Source organism: Mytilus edulis, chromosome 5 (assembly GCF_963676685.1).
Source record: "Mytilus edulis chromosome 5, xbMytEdul2.2, whole genome shotgun sequence".
NCBI classification, from domain to species: domain Eukaryota; kingdom Metazoa; phylum Mollusca; class Bivalvia; order Mytilida; family Mytilidae; genus Mytilus; species Mytilus edulis.
Window position 1 is genome coordinate 1502337 of NC_092348.1, and position 16258 is coordinate 1518594.

Below are 16258 nucleotides of genomic sequence, written 5' to 3' on the forward strand. Positions count from 1 at the left end.
CCATACCGCGTAAGCAGCTACAAAAGGCCCGAAATGATAATGTTAAAAAACTAACGACCTCATTTATATGAAAAAATAAATGAAAAACAAATATGTAACACGTACACAAACGACATCCACTGAACTACAGGTTACTGACTTGGGACAGGCACAAACATACATAATTCTGACTCGTCATCATACTCCTCATCACATTTTCACTGCAGGAGATACACAACATTTGTAGTCTTGCAATTAACATTGCTAATTATGGTGTATTCTGTACCAGTGAAGTGACAATTAAAAGTCTGTGTATCCAGTATTTGTTTGCAAGTCAGACATCGTTTGTTTCCGAAACCCTGACAAGAGCCCACAAACGAAGAGTCTGCTTGAGAGGATAAGTCAGCTCTAAGCAGCAAGTCTTTAAGGCTTTTTGGCATACGGGAAGCCAGTACAGGTGGCTCGGGAAAAATCTTGGATAGTTTAGGGTTGCGGAATTCCAATGGGGACTAACTGTGCACCACTTATTGCGGACCTGTTTTTGTATTGCTATGAGTTACAATTTATGACTAAAATCAGCAAAGGACTATCAGAACAACATCTGATACAAAAATTTAATAATACATTTAGATATATGGATGATATATTGGCTCTCAATTATGACGACTTTAGTACATTGTATGTATACTAAAATAACTTATCCTTTTGAACTAACTTTAAATAAAGCTAATACTAACAATGACCACTGCCCTTTCCTCGATCTTGATATCTATATAATTAACGGAAAGCTTAATACAAAAATTTATAATAAAAGAGATGATTTTTCATTTCCTATCGTAAATTATCCATTTTAAGATGGTGACGTTCCCTTGTCACCATCTTTCGGTGTTTATATACACATGGAAAAAAGTATTGCAACACCAAATTGAAATTGAAATTAAAAAAACACTTTTTATTTTTTTGTGATATAATTTGGTAAAATAGAACTACTTAAACATTATTTAAGTATCACCTGAGTTTAATCAATAAATATCGACTCGGTAAGTTTTTATCTGCACATGCAGCTACTGTACCCGTAAACAGCAAAACAGGTGTTTTCATCCTCATTGTTTTCAACACTTTAAATAACCAACATTTTAAAGTTATGTGATTGACACCTTGTAATGGATCATCGACAACTCTTAACTGCAGCAAGATGACAGATTATCAGCATGAGTGAAGCAGGAGGTCGCTGTAATAACTGCACGTATTGTTGGTCATCACCATTCCACTAGAAGTCGTTTTGAGAATTAAAAATGGCACTAAACGATGTTAAAGACCTTCCGAAATAAAGAAGACCCTCTATACCATTTGCTAGGGAAAATCAAGCATAAAAAAGGTTGGTCAGAAGGAAACCCCTTGCATACAATACAATCCAAAAAAGAGAGTGTTTGGCATACAGGGACCTTTTAACAAAAACTGTTCGAGATTGACTCATTGCTACTGGTTATCGTGCGATAAGACCATTTCGGAGACCTTTGTTCACGAACAGACACACAGTTTTCCGTATCCAATGTAGTGCAGAGCTCGCTAAAATTGAAAATTAGCATCATGGAGGAAGATTCATTGTTCCAATGGAATTCGGGTCATCTTCCGTGAACGGATCGTAAACCAGATTTGAATCATATCGAGCATATATGGGACACTATTGGGCGGGAAGTGCGCGAAAGGACACCCCAGTTCAAACACATCATGAAATAAACAATGCCCTTCATCAGAAATGGTTGCTGCTACCTTAGCAACAAATTTGTCGATTTTTGGCAGGAATCAGAAGACGTTAAGATGCGGTTATCCGTTTGAATGGAGGCTGCGCACAAAGTACTAATTCTTTGGCGTGTAATGATCAACCATGATGTGAACAGTCATCTGAAGATTAATTTTGAAATGTCTGACATTGTAAAGTTCCACTACAGTCAAAGTTGTAAAATGCATTTTTTTGTACAAAAAAACGCTTCATTTTGTTATTAAAATTGTGGTTATATAAATCATTTTTTTTTAAACATTTTTTGTTCGTTTCAATAATATTATACAAATATCTTATTATATATCATCCAAAAAAAGAGGCTGATTTTTCAATTTTTGAAAAATCAAGGTGTTGCAATACTTTTTTCCATGTGTATATATATCTCAACTTGTACGATTCGCTCGTGTATGTAACAACGTTTTAGATTTTAATGAAAATTATGTATTACTGAACAATTATTAAACCTAGGTTTTCGATATCATAAACTAGTCAAAACATTTACTAAATTTTATCATCGGTACATAGCCATCATTCGTATATATAACTTAATATGCAGACTTCTTATACGTTCAGGTATTTCTCATCCAATTTATTATGGTAATATTCTTTACGAAGCGCACAAATTTCAGTATTCACCTCAGAAGCTAACAAAACCTTTAATCAGACTTATTAAGAAGGGATATAGTTACGCTACTGTTGTCATTAAAGATAGCATGTGATTCAGCATAAGGTCTTTGCATCGGAATTAAACACATTTATTTAAAAACCAGTTGTTAGCATGACACTGGTTATGTTCTTCTCACATATTTTATGATGGTATAATAATATACCCTTACCGGGAAGGGATTGTGCCTGATATTCATACGATGAAGACATAATCTTTCAAGCAGTTTAATTGAGGTATGGAACTGGCATGTCAGTAACTGCTAGTAGTCTGTTGTTATTTATGTATTATTGTCATTTTGTTTATTTTTTTTTGTAACTCTGACATCGGACTCGAACTTTTCTTGAACTGAATTTTACTGGCGTATTGTTATGCGTTCACTTTCCTACATTGGCTAGAGGTATAGGCGGAGGTTTGAGATCTTAAAAAAAACATGTTTAACCCCGCCGCATTTTTGCGACTGTCCCAAGTCAGGAGCCTCTGGCCTTTGTTAGTCTTTTGTGGTTTTTAATCTAAGTTTCTTGTATATAATTTGGAGTTAGTATGACGTCCGTTATCACTGAGCTAGTATATATATTTGTGTAGGGGCCAGCTGAAGAAGGCCTCTGTATGAGGGAGTTTTTCGCTACAATGAATACCTATTGGTGACCTTCTGCTGTTGTCTGTTCTATGATCGGGTTGTTGTGTCTTTGACACATTCCCCAATTCAATTTTCAATTTTAAATCTACAAAGTATGTCATTATTATCTAAAAAGGTTTTGTGCAATTCTTTTGTGTGGTTTCAGAGGAGTTGCAATGACAAAAACAGGACTGACGGACGGACGGATGGATAGACGGACTGTCGCGTCAAACACATTATACCCTCCGCAACTTCGTTGCATGGAGTATTATAAGACGTTCACCATGTATGTATCTTTTTACGGCAGAGGATATACTTTTTAAAATGAACATACAACAAAACATGAACATAGAGGTAAAGTCTATATTTTGGCTAACATCTATTGAAACCAAAGCATTTATAGCAAATCTGACAATAAAAAAATTATTCATCATCTGCGCTGAAATTTTCAGACAAATCAGATAACATGTTGTTGGGTAACTTTTTATAAAAACTTTGCAGTTTTTTTTTATACTTATCTTGAATATTATTATAGATAGAGATAAACTATAAACAGCTACACGTATACTGTTCATCAAAGTATAGTCTACAAATAAGTCAACATGGCCAAAACTGTCAATTGACCATTTAAGAAATTATTGCCCTTTAAGTCAATTTTTCAACAATCATTCGTAAATTATTGTAATCTTTTACAAAAATCTTCTCCTCAGAAACTACTGAGACAAAGGCCACAATCACCATTAGAGTATCAAGTTTAATAGTGTGTCTGATAACAAAATGCAGTTCTTGGCTGAAACAGTATAATGGTTGCATTATTTCATGCATCAATTGTATCAGGTGAGCAACACATGCTCCTTGGAGCCTCTAGTTTTCTTTAAATTCGAACCCAGTATCAAATTTCTTATTCAATAGTCATGTTTGAAAGTTTTTTTGTCCGATTATTAGGTCTTTAAACCTTTCCGTCCTATTGAATTTCTTCTAACTATCAGGTCTTTCCACTTTTCCGTGGAAAGACCTATTGCTTTTCTTCTGATTATTATTTTTTTCTTTTCTTCCGCCAAATTTTTTTTCTTCACTGTTTTTTTTTTGTTTCGCAAGATGTCGCTTAGATATTTGGAATATGATATCGAACAGTTTATACGCTTTTGAAACCAACTCTGTTTTCCCGAACACTGTTTTTCTCGTTATCTCTTAGGCTTCGTAACCGTATAAGAAACCGACAAATTTATTTTTCCAAATTGCTCGTTATATTCTCAGGATGTTCTGTTTTATTTTGACCTAAGCGGTATAGAGATTCCATATGAGAGTTATTTCCCCTTTTGTATTTAAAATTTTGAAATTTGAAATGTATTTTTAACCGGAAGACCATAATTGATAGAGGCCTAGGGTCTTTTGATTTGAGGTCCTTGGTCCAAAAAAAGAAAATGAGGTCAAGGTCAAACGTCAACTTGTTTAAAATTTTGATTTTGGCTCCTTATCTCTTATTTTCAGAAATCTTATAAGATATCGACAGATTATTTTCACATAATTGTAAGTTGCGACATGTCGTAACACTTAAATTTTAAATGAAAGGATACGTAGACGTTTGAGGCCAGTTTCCCCCTTTTATATCTAATATTAGTCGTATGGTAATATAACTCAATAACAGTATAAAGTAGATGCCAAGTGTCTTATGATTTGAGATCCTTGGCTGATGACCTTGAAATTGAGCTCAAGGTCATATGTGAATTTAACATTCTAGATTTTGACCTTTGCTTTTGGCTCATATGTATACATGAAAAAGCCAAGGGGCTTATTGCATTAGGTTGCAATCAATGTGATCTAGAAAAATCCAACCGGAAGTGACCTTTTGTAAACCGTAAGTCGCAATAATTTGTATTAAATTAATGTAAAAGTGTATAGAACCATATATTTTTGGAATCAGTGTTACCTTAGCCGTATTTGGCACAACTTTTTGGAATTTTGGATCCTCAATGCTCTTCAACTTTGAACTTGTTTGGCTTTAAAGATATTTTGATGTGATCGTCACTGATGAATCTTATGAAGACGAAACGCGCGTCTGGCGTACTAAATTATAATCCTGGTACCTCTGATACTATTAAGTAAACTATCAAAAAATACCCGAAGTAACATCTTTAAAACCGGAGGCAAAAAATGATCTGCCTTATTTATACCTTTTTGTATAGAAACCATATGTTTTGGGAATCAGCGTTCAATAAGCTGTCATTTGATGCTAAAATTGACATTTAAAACCAAATTTTAATATTTTCATATAAAAAAAAGATCCTTACTGGTGGAAAGACCATCAATGGTTCTCTGAACAATTGGTTTTTAATATTGTTCTTACATCTCTTCTGAAAAAAACCCACATCCTTGCTATCAGCTATAATCTGAAACTACAAGTCCAATCGAACTCAAAATTTGGAGACAGCAGGGCATACATGTACTAAAAGTTCATAAACAACGTGGTGCAGCTACCTCTCAAGAATTTGCCAAAAGAAAAGAAATTGAAATGCCATAAAAATCGCTTGCTAGGTCCGTAAATCTCAGTGAAATCCTACAATACAATGTCCGCTCCTAGATTGAAATACTAATCTGTGTTACAAACTGGTGATGAAAAATGTTCCTTATAAGAAAATAATCATTTAACGTGTTTTAAAGTTACACCGGATCAATTAAATCCAAAGCATGCACTGCTTGTGAACTGTGATCAAAATGTCAATTTCCTACAATGACAAAAGAAATACATTGTGTACATTCCGTCTCTATACATGTTGTCTGTTCAACATCCCCACATGAAAAAAATTAAAAAGACTAAGTTTTCGATATTATAAACCTGCCCCACGTAATGTCTCCTCAATCTGGCTCGAGAGTCGCGCGCTGGACCTGAAACAAAATAAAAACTTTCCAAACTAAACATGAAACTTCTCCGGTAACACAATAATAAAGACCCCTTACACAAACGAACAAACAAACAAACAAACAAACAAACAAAACAAACAAACAATCAAACACATACATATCAATCAATCATGTTTCAAAGGGGGAAAGACCGTTTACAACTGCTTTTTAAAAGCATTGATTTATATTTTATTTTTTTAATTTTTTTTTCTTCCGCCTAATTTTTTTCTTGCGGTGTAAAAATGTTTAAAAAAATGTCGCTTATTTTTTTTGTATATGATATCATACAGTCTATAAGCTTTGGAAACAGACCCTGTTTAACCGAACACTTTTCTTTGTAAGAGTTATCTCCCCAAACACTGTTTTTCGTTTTTCTTGTTATCAGATCTCCTCCGCAACCGTAAAAGAAAGCGACAAATATATTTATCCAAATTGCTCGTTATATCCTCAGGATGTTAGGTTTTATTCTAATATGACGTGCTTCTTTCGCTTTGTAAACAACACCGTGATAAAATTCTCGATATATCTATACTTAGCGCAGACTCCAAGATGTACACAAATAGCTGTTTAAATATGCCTCTCACGTAAATCCACATGTATCGTAACCTATGTGTAAACGGTTGTGGATTTCGCTGTGTTAACAATTACAATTGAATAAAACCCTACAGAACATTTATTCTGATTCTGACGCATAACAAAAAGAATTTACACATTAGAGAACGGAAAAATGGACAAAAACAAAATAAATTAAAATTCCGCGAAATTCCAGTAATGATTTTGGCGCATTAACGTCATTTCAAAACATGACGTCATACGTATGAAAACGTCAAAGCTGAAGGTTTTTCTATTGCGTTTACCTTCTAAACTCGGATACAATGGCATTAAAATAAATTATTGGGGTAGGTGTTGCTTGTTTTCTGTTCTATTTCATTATTCGCACATTTACTGATTTCAGCAAGTCAACATGGCGGCTCCTTGTTACAACATGTCAACAGTGAATTTGACGGTAGCTTACGATAAAAAATGTAAATTTAAAATTGCAAATGTTGGGTTTACTGAGAAGTAACAAAAGGAATGACATTTTTTTCTAGCGGTTAGTTAAGAAATCATTCATGCAGGTTTATTAAATATTTTTTACATTTATCGAACAGTGGGTAAAATAGAACAGCCACATACACGGTATACCCATCATACCTTCAGTTTTTTAATGATCGTATTTGTCCTATTAGAATCGAAATAATTCATGGAAGCCATAGATTTGTTGTAAATTTACACATGGCCTGGGCCTTGATATTCGTTAATTTTATCCCTCGCTAACGCTCAGGGTAAAATTCGAATATCACGGCCCAGGCCATGTGTAAATTTCCAACAAATCTATGGCCTCCATGAATTATTTCTTAATTTTGACCGAAGCTTTACAAAGACCCCATATGAGAATTATTTCCCCTTTTGTATTGAAATTAGTGAAGTAAATTTGTAACTGGAAAACCATAAATGATAGAGTCATAGGGTCTTTTGATTTGAGGTCCTTGGTCCAAAATAATGAAAATGAGGTCAAGGTCAAAGATCAAGGTCATGTTCAAATTTTGATTTTGGCTTGTTATCTCTTATTTTCAGAAATCATACAAAATATCAGACAATTAAACGTTAATTTTACTTAAAAGGGTACGTAACATTTAATGCAAGTTTTCTCCCCTCCTTTTATATCATATAGTAGTTGTATGGTAATATAACTCATTAACAATATAAAGTAGAGGCATGGAGTCTTTTGATTTGAGGTCCTTGGTTGATGATCTTGAAATTGAGCTCAAGGTCATAGGTAAATTTTATGTTGTAGATTTTGACCTTTGCTCTTTCCTCTTATGTATACATGATAAAGCCATGGGAATATTTGCATGTGACCTTGAAAAAGCCAACCGGAAGTGACTTTTGTAAACCGGAAGTAGCTATTTTTTGTATGTTTTTGGAATCAGTGTCAAGTAAACTAACAAAACATACCGGAAGTAACATCTTTTAAACCGGAAGTAAAAAATGATTTCCCTTATTTATATCTTTTTGTATAGAAACCATATTATTTTGGAATCAGCGTTCAATAAGCTGTCATTTGACGCTTAAATTTACCTTTAAACCGGAAATAAAAATATTTTCATATAAAAAAGATCCTTACTGGTGGAAAGACCATCAATGGTTCTCTGAACAATTGTTTTTTTAATTTTAATATATTTGCTAATTACCTTAAGTTGTTTGGTTGCCTTTACAAAATTAACTTTTATCAGTTGCCCTTTCCAATCCGTTGCGGATTTTTTGTGATACTAGATGGTACCACCAAAATGGAAGGGACACATTTAAGTAATTGATTTGATATTTTTCATTTGAATGCACGGTGAATACTACTGGGTCGATGCCTATTTAGATTGACATTTAACTTTTGTAGATTTACTGGTTTTTTTTAATATTCAAACATTGACAAATATGCTAATTTGTTTTTTACTTGACAAACATCAAAAGATTGTCGTATTCATTCCTTGCACATTTTTTTGGTATTTATTGTTATTTGCAATGCTTTTTATTTTTACTACACACTGTTTCAATAGCGCCTTGTGACTTTGATACAGACGAAAAGCATATCTGGTGAACGAATAATTATCATGTAATCTTTGATAATATTATCTCAAAGTCACTGTTGGTTGATGTTTCATCCTGAAGAATATCACTAGCCCATAAGTCAGCGATTAAGTGTTGACATGGAATGTGTAACTTAGATGTTATAAATATTGAATCCCAACATATATACCTTTAGTCGAATTTGACACATTATGTCGGAGATAAGGTTTCAGTTCACTTCAGCTTCATAATGGATCTTCTTACTGTTTGATTCCAGTTCATTCTATTAAAGATAACACGCACATTTGACATGACGTATCAAATTTTTAAGCGTTTTGTATGTTTTGTATTCTTTATAACAAGAATAACAAATGACAATGGAGTTAGGCGTTTCGCTTTATAAGGTTTGACTGTCGTAGTGGTGAACTTAAACACTGCATTTTCGTTCTTTTACTTTACAATGACAGATAGTGAAATGTTGAATCAAAACTCTAAGTTTTCTACCGTAAGGTATAGATAGTCTGAGCCGTACAGTGCAGAAATTAAAGAAACAACAGACACGGCTTCCTACGTCTCATTTTTAGATTTATATCTCGAATTTGACTTACACAGTCATCTCAATACCAGAATCTATGACAAACGAGACGATTTGAATTTTGAAATTATAAATTTCCCCTCCTTAGTAGAAATATACCAACTTCACCTGTACATGGGATACATATTTCCCAACTATATCGATATTTAAGAGCTTGCAGCTCCTACCCAGACTTTGTAAAACGTCATCAGTGTCTGAGTAGAAAGTTGATGAACCAGGGATATGTCAAAGATCGTCTCGTCCTTTTTCTTAAATAGTTCAACGGAAGGTACCAAGACCTTGTTGGTAAATATTTCGTGTCAACTTCACAAATAATACATGATGGTTTTGATGTACAGATTCTGCGTACTGATGTTGTTTATCATCTTAACAACGTGTTATATTGGTCTTTCATTTGTCTTTGTTCTATTATTAATATTACTTTTACTGTTGGATTGTTTTATGTGATATCCATTTAACGTGACCCGGTACTTAAACATCCCGTCAATGTGTTTGTATTATCTTTCATTTTTTGCTGGTGTGTTTTGTATAAGCGACTTTTTGTGTTTCTTTAGTTCTTATAACTTGACTCTGTACTTCAAAAGATCACGTCAGTATGATATTGTTCTATTATATGTCATCATGATAGATTTCTATTATGAATTAGAAAATACGTTGAACCACAAACGTCAAAATTATAATAAATTCTATATAACTTTTGTACTATTTTAAATAACAGTCTATTTCTGAAATTACTTCTTACATACTTTAGATTTTTTAACCCTGTATGCCAATATTGCCCATGTGAAATTTTAAAATTGTTTGTAACGTAACGGTACCCAAATTGCACCGAGTACCCAAATTGCACTTATTTAGCAAAACTAGCAGTGAAAATCTTACAAGATTTTCTTGAGACTAAACAATTTGTTTTTTTATGATTTGATACTAAGCACATCTTTCAACATAGGTAAAACTATTTAGATATGCACAAAACGTTCACAGTATCAATCAACAGATGAAGTATTTACTGAAAAAGCAAAATGTACTGAAACGTCGCCATGCGACGTCATCAAAACGTCATCTTTTTAAAAAGAGCAAATACAATATGTTACAAGTATCCATTTAAAAAATAATGAAGAGTAAGCATGGACTAATATCCAATTGTTCAAAATATTTAAAGAAATTAAACAAAAGCTCTGTTATTAGAATTTTGACTATGTGAATTTAAGCATGGAAGCAATTTGGGTACTCCTCATTTCAGAATCATTGATGATTTGGAGGTCAGTTTAGACCAATTTTTCTATGATTCCATATGGAATAAAAATCAAATTGGTGTACCTTTATAATAAAGAAGGATAGGGCTACAAAATAAACACAGAATGGACATTTTTGTTTTCATCATAAAAAAACGTAGATGAAAAAACTGTCAAAATAGGTGCAATTTGGGTACCGTCACGTTATATACATTGAACGACAAATATATTTGACGTATACAATTTTCTGACGTCAGACACGCGAATCAATGAATGTGTTTGTAGATAGATGTTTTTGTGTTCTGTTAAATTGTTCCTTTTCAAATTGTTATACGAAGATGACTGATGTACCCATATTTTGACTTTTTTTAATCTATTATGCCTGTTTAGTTCACACATCATTGTAAATATAACGGAATTTGATAAGACTGTCATCAAAGGGAGAGGTTTAGCGCTATAAAATCAAGTTAAATTCACAATTTTCTGCCTTTGAAAGTGCTCGTACCAAGTCAGGAATATGACAGTTCCTTACCATTCGTTTTTGATTGTTTTGTCAAATGTTTTGCCATGTGATTATGGACTTTCCTCTGAGTTCAGTTTTTTTGTGATTTTACTTTTTGCATAAGGTTTTGATTTATGTTCATTTAACGTATTTTATTTGGCCAGTCAACTGTTTATATTCAAACATTAGTGTTGAGTACCAAATTATAAGCATGCAATGTTGTTAAGTTTTACTACTATAATGCACTAATATCCCTCTGTAAAATAATATTATCAAACAGATGAGCAATATATATATATTCAATATATTCATTATATAATAAAACGTCAAATTCATTTGAAAAAGCATTCAGCAAACATCAGTTTTAATACTTAGGCTTTTAAAAAATTGAAAACATCGCCTGCAAATGTTATGCAATTTTCACTAAGGACGTGGTATGGTTTGAAAAATTGACGTGACGAGTGAAGCCAAGTCAAAAGTCCTCTTATAGTTTTTCTGCATGGCTTTGTTTTTTCTGTTATGACTGTTCCCTTTTCGTCTTTTACGAATTTCTGTTTTAAAACATCTACATTTTCGTTTCTTAGCATTGTTATACAATTACTGTGTTTTTCTTTTGACCAAAAACAGTGCTGTGTTTTGAATACGATAAAGGCGTGGTTCAAGCATCCAACGGTACCTTTTACTGGAGTCACACAATACCATATTTCAGTAATTATGTCATTGTCTTCAAATCTAGCAATTGTTTTGTGAATTTGTAAAACATCGTCATGACTGACATAAAACATTTGCCCCGAATCTCCACCGATATCAGGATAGACGTTTAAATGACCGCTCCATTGTTGTCTGCTACTTTCATAACTTCCAGCACTTCCCATCTCTTTAACAATTTCCTGAAATTATCGGATAAGAAATTTGTCTTACTAATTAAAACATTCCTGGTAGATTTAATCTAACTTGAATAGAAGGAAATGATTAAAGAAAAGTAGCAAAATTACATCATAACATATGTATGGAAGTATACATCCCCCAGGTAATACGATATTCGACGGCTTGTTTTACCTACCATGATTTCCTTGATAGAGCTCATAAGGAAGTTGACTGTTATGGAATATCTGTTTCACAGAGATCATAGCGAACATGTTACCTATTTTCGTAACTACCATTCTGTCCCCCTTTACCCGAATGTGACCTTCCAAATAAGAAGTATGACCAGGATTGTACTAATAAGAGCAACAGAACGGGGGCTACATTTAGAGGATCTGCTTACCATTCTGTAGCACCTGATATCAGCTTGAACCCTAATTTTGGTGGAGTTCGTGTTGCTCAGTCTTTAGTGTTCTACGTTGTGTCTTGTTGATTGTCTGTTGAATATTTCTTTTTTAGCCATGCCGTTGTCAATTATTTTTGACTTCTGATTTTGGATGTCCTGTTGGTATATTTCGCCACATTCGCAATGACAGCGGAAATTCTTTCTAATAAATTACAAGTTACACCACTGTCCCATGTTAGGGGAAGTTTTACCACGGCACATTGTGTATGTATGTGCCTGTCCCAAGTCAGGAGCCTGTAATTCATTGGTTATCGTTTGTTGCTGTTTTCGTTTTTGTGTTTCGTTCATTTTTTTATACTAATTAGGCCGTTAGTTTTCTTGTTTGAATTGTTGTACATTTTTCATTTTGGGGACTTTTATAGCTGACTGGGGTGGATCCGTAAAGTGACCTATATATAAAAACGAAGATGTGGTATGATTGCCAATGAGACAACTGTCAACAAGAGACCAAAAATGACACAGAAATTGACAACTATCATAGGTCACCGTACGGCCTTCAACAATGAGCAAAGCCCATACTGCATAGTCAGCTATAAAAGGCCCCGAAATAACAATATAAAAATATCAAACGAGAAAACTAACGGCCTTATTTGTATAAAAAACTATAGTTGTTAATTTCTGTGTCATTTGGTTTCTTTTCAAGATTTGTGTCATTGGAAATCATGAAGCATCTTCTTTTTGGTAATGATAGACAAGGCTAGCTTTCGAATATTATATCACCCTAAAGGCATGAAGTTATTATGCAGGCTCTGTTGAAATATTGCTACATAGATATGGAAAAATCTGAAATTATCCCTTTTGGCGTAAAGATTTGTTCAACATAGCCACAAAATTCTTCACTATCTAGTTAGATTTTAATTAAATGAACATGGATCAACATAAGGACGTAATAATGTCTTGCAATGATTTATCCGAAACCTTTTAGGGTTTTCTTTTAAATTGTATTTCCAAAATATTCGCAAGGATTCTACGGAACCAAGTGTCTCGCTTACTTTTGTTGTTAGTCACAGGCTCAACTAATATGGGGGAAAATATTAAAATATTTCCTCTAGATATATTATCTTCTAATTGTAAGAAGCTTCTGTCCAAGTTTGGCAAAAATCCAGGACAGTTTGTGAATCTTTTATCTAAAAAAAAGAAGATGTGGTATGATTGCCAATGAGACAAAACTCCACAAGAGATTAAATGACACAGAAATTAACAATTATAGGTCACCGTACGGCTCTCAACAATGAGCAAAGCCCATACCGCATAGTCATCTATAAAAGGCACCGAAATGACAGTGTAAATCAATTCAAGCGAGAAAACTACCGGCCTAATTTATGTACAAAAATATTAACGAAAAACAAATATGTAACACATGTAACACATAAACAAACGACAACGACTGAATTACACGCTCCTGATTTGGAACAGGCACAACCGTTCGATTGCGGCGAGGTAAGACATGTTAGCGGGATCTCACCCGTTCCCTCAACCTGGGACAGTGGTGTAACAGTGCAATTTAAGTACTAATATAAAAATCATAATACATGTTTAAAAAACATCAACTGCAGACTTTATGTAATGTTAACTTGACAAAAAGACTTAGTCAATTCATAAGTTATATAAGGAAAAACAGGGAATACATTTTTACAAAATGTCCTTGTAGACACTAGCTTTTGATTAGAAACAAGCTTCTGTCCAAATTTCGTACATATCCAGGATAGTTTTAGAAAGTTATTAAAATTTCAAAAACTTTAACCACAGAGTGAATATTTGTGTACAATGCCGACGACAACGACGACGAATTAGCCGACGACGGAATGTATGATCTCTATGTCTCGCTTTTGCGACAAAAGTCGCAGTTTCGACAAAAATGAACAAAACTGAAAAACATAGTAAGACCAACCAAAATAAATTAAAGAAAACGTCAAATAAACAACCAAACAAAAACTAAATCGTTATCATTATTGTCATTTAAGATCTTATTTTTCATCTCCTTCACCTTTGTAGATTTTGATTGCATAGGGGAAATAAATAAATACTAGTAAGTAATTTCATTAAGCTGATTTTATGTCTGATTTCTTTTCTTAAATTGGTTAGTTTACGTAAATCATGAAATAGTCAATAAACTCATCATAGATACCAGGACTAAATTATGTGTATACGCCAGATGCGCGTTTTGTCTACAAAAGACTCATCAGTGACGCTCGAATCCAAAAAAGTTAAAAAGGCCAAATAAAGTACGAAGTTGAAGAGCATTGAGGACCAAAATTCCTAAAAGTTTTGCCGAATCCAGCTAAGGTAATCTATGCCTGAGGTAGAAAAGCCTTCGTATTTCAAAAATTCTTAATTTTGTAAACAGTTAATTTAAAAATATAACCATATCAATAGTAATTCATCCTATTTCCCCGTAACATAATATTGATCATTAGTATAATAGTCTGCGTTTGAGAAATACAATTAAATTACAGTTACAACATTAAGAATCTTGATTATTAACCTTTTTAACTGAGATGTCCTTGGTCTGTTTTTCAGTCTGTACTGGTTATTCCAAACTAACTTTATGATTAAGTATACAATTCAATTGGTTATGTCTAAACGGATTTAGACAAGTTTTTGTTGTCAAGACCCCACAACGGGATGTGCATAATATATTTGAAGTATATCTTATAATCAGATACTAATAAATTTAAAAACAAACAAATATGAAACCATACTAGTTATACTAAATATCATTGTTATATCCTACCAATTGATGAAATGAGATTTAATTTACACACGAACAAGATTTGAGGTAGATCGATGTAGCATGTGTAATTATCGATCCATTTGGTTTATTTATTCTAATTTGTGTCAATGAGTCAACGAATATCCTTGCTTCAATTACTAATTATTTAAAATGAATTTGGATCTAGCACATGTGCAAGTAGAATTTAAATTGAAGTCGTTAATTTGAAATCCGAGCAACACGAGTTAAAGCGATCACGTAATAGGTCAAGAATCTAATAGTTATTGTTCTGTTTTAACGCAGATGTTGAATATTTTAAAGGTAAATGTCAATAGCGCTCTTAAACTAAAGACTAAAATAAGACATTGTTGTACTGTTATACCACTGTCCCAGGTTAGGGGGAGGGTTGGGATCCCGCTAACACGTTTAACCCCGCCACATTATTTATGTATGTGCTTGTCCCTAGTCAGGAGCCTGTAATTCAGTGGTTGTCGTTTGTTTATGTGTTACATATTTGTTTTTCGTTCATTTGTTTTACATGAATAAGGCCGTTAGTTTTCTCGTTTGAATTGTTTTACATTGTCTTATCGAGGCCTTTTATAGCTGACTTTGCGGTATGGGTTTTGCTCATTGTTGAAGGCCGTACGGTGATCAATAAGTGTTAATGTCTGTGTCATTTTGGTCTTTCGTGGATAGTTGTCTCATTTGCAATCATACCACATCTTCTTTTTTATATAATAATGACTAAAAGGAGACAGTAATGGTTTCATTTAATAGCGTCATTAGATTTTCGTCTTATTTATATTTGTATGATTCAATATGTGTCTGCATAAGATGAAACAAGACAAATAGAATGAAATTCATAACAGTGTAGCTATGGCCATTCATTGACTGGGGAAAATTAGGTGAACGTTCGTCTGTAATGCCCACTGCTCACGACGTACTTATCATAGAAATTTAAACTGTGAGGTCACCAAAGGTTCTAAACGCCTAAATAAAATAATTAAAAATACTAATCAGGAATAACCTTTGTAATTTGAAAATAAATAAAAATGGCCTTCAACACGGAGTCTCGGCTCACACCGAACAGCAAGCTATAAAGGTTGAATACTTAATATTCTTTACTTGATTTTTTGTTATGGTTTGACCATCAATTTTCCTAATATGATATCGCACGTTCTTTCAGATTATTTTTTTTTACTTAATTGGCTTTAAAAGTTACAATGCATGATGTCGTCTGTTTATGTAGTTCATATGTGTTTTTCGTTTCTCGTTGGTTTTCCCGTTTGAATGGTTTTACACTAGTAGTTTTGGGGCCCTGTATAACTTGCTGTTC

General features: G+C 33.3%; 1 long non-coding RNA gene across 1 annotated transcript; it reads right to left on the bottom strand.

The window, feature by feature from the left end:
* Nucleotides 1-11156: 11156 nt before the first annotated feature.
* Nucleotides 11157-14742, bottom strand: LOC139522269 (uncharacterized). The gene is made up of 2 exons (XR_011664365.1): nucleotides 14695-14742; nucleotides 11157-11769 (listed from the first exon to the last, which is right to left on the bottom strand). It is a non-coding gene; the product is annotated as an uncharacterized lncRNA (long non-coding RNA).
* Nucleotides 14743-16258: the final 1516 nt, after the last annotated feature.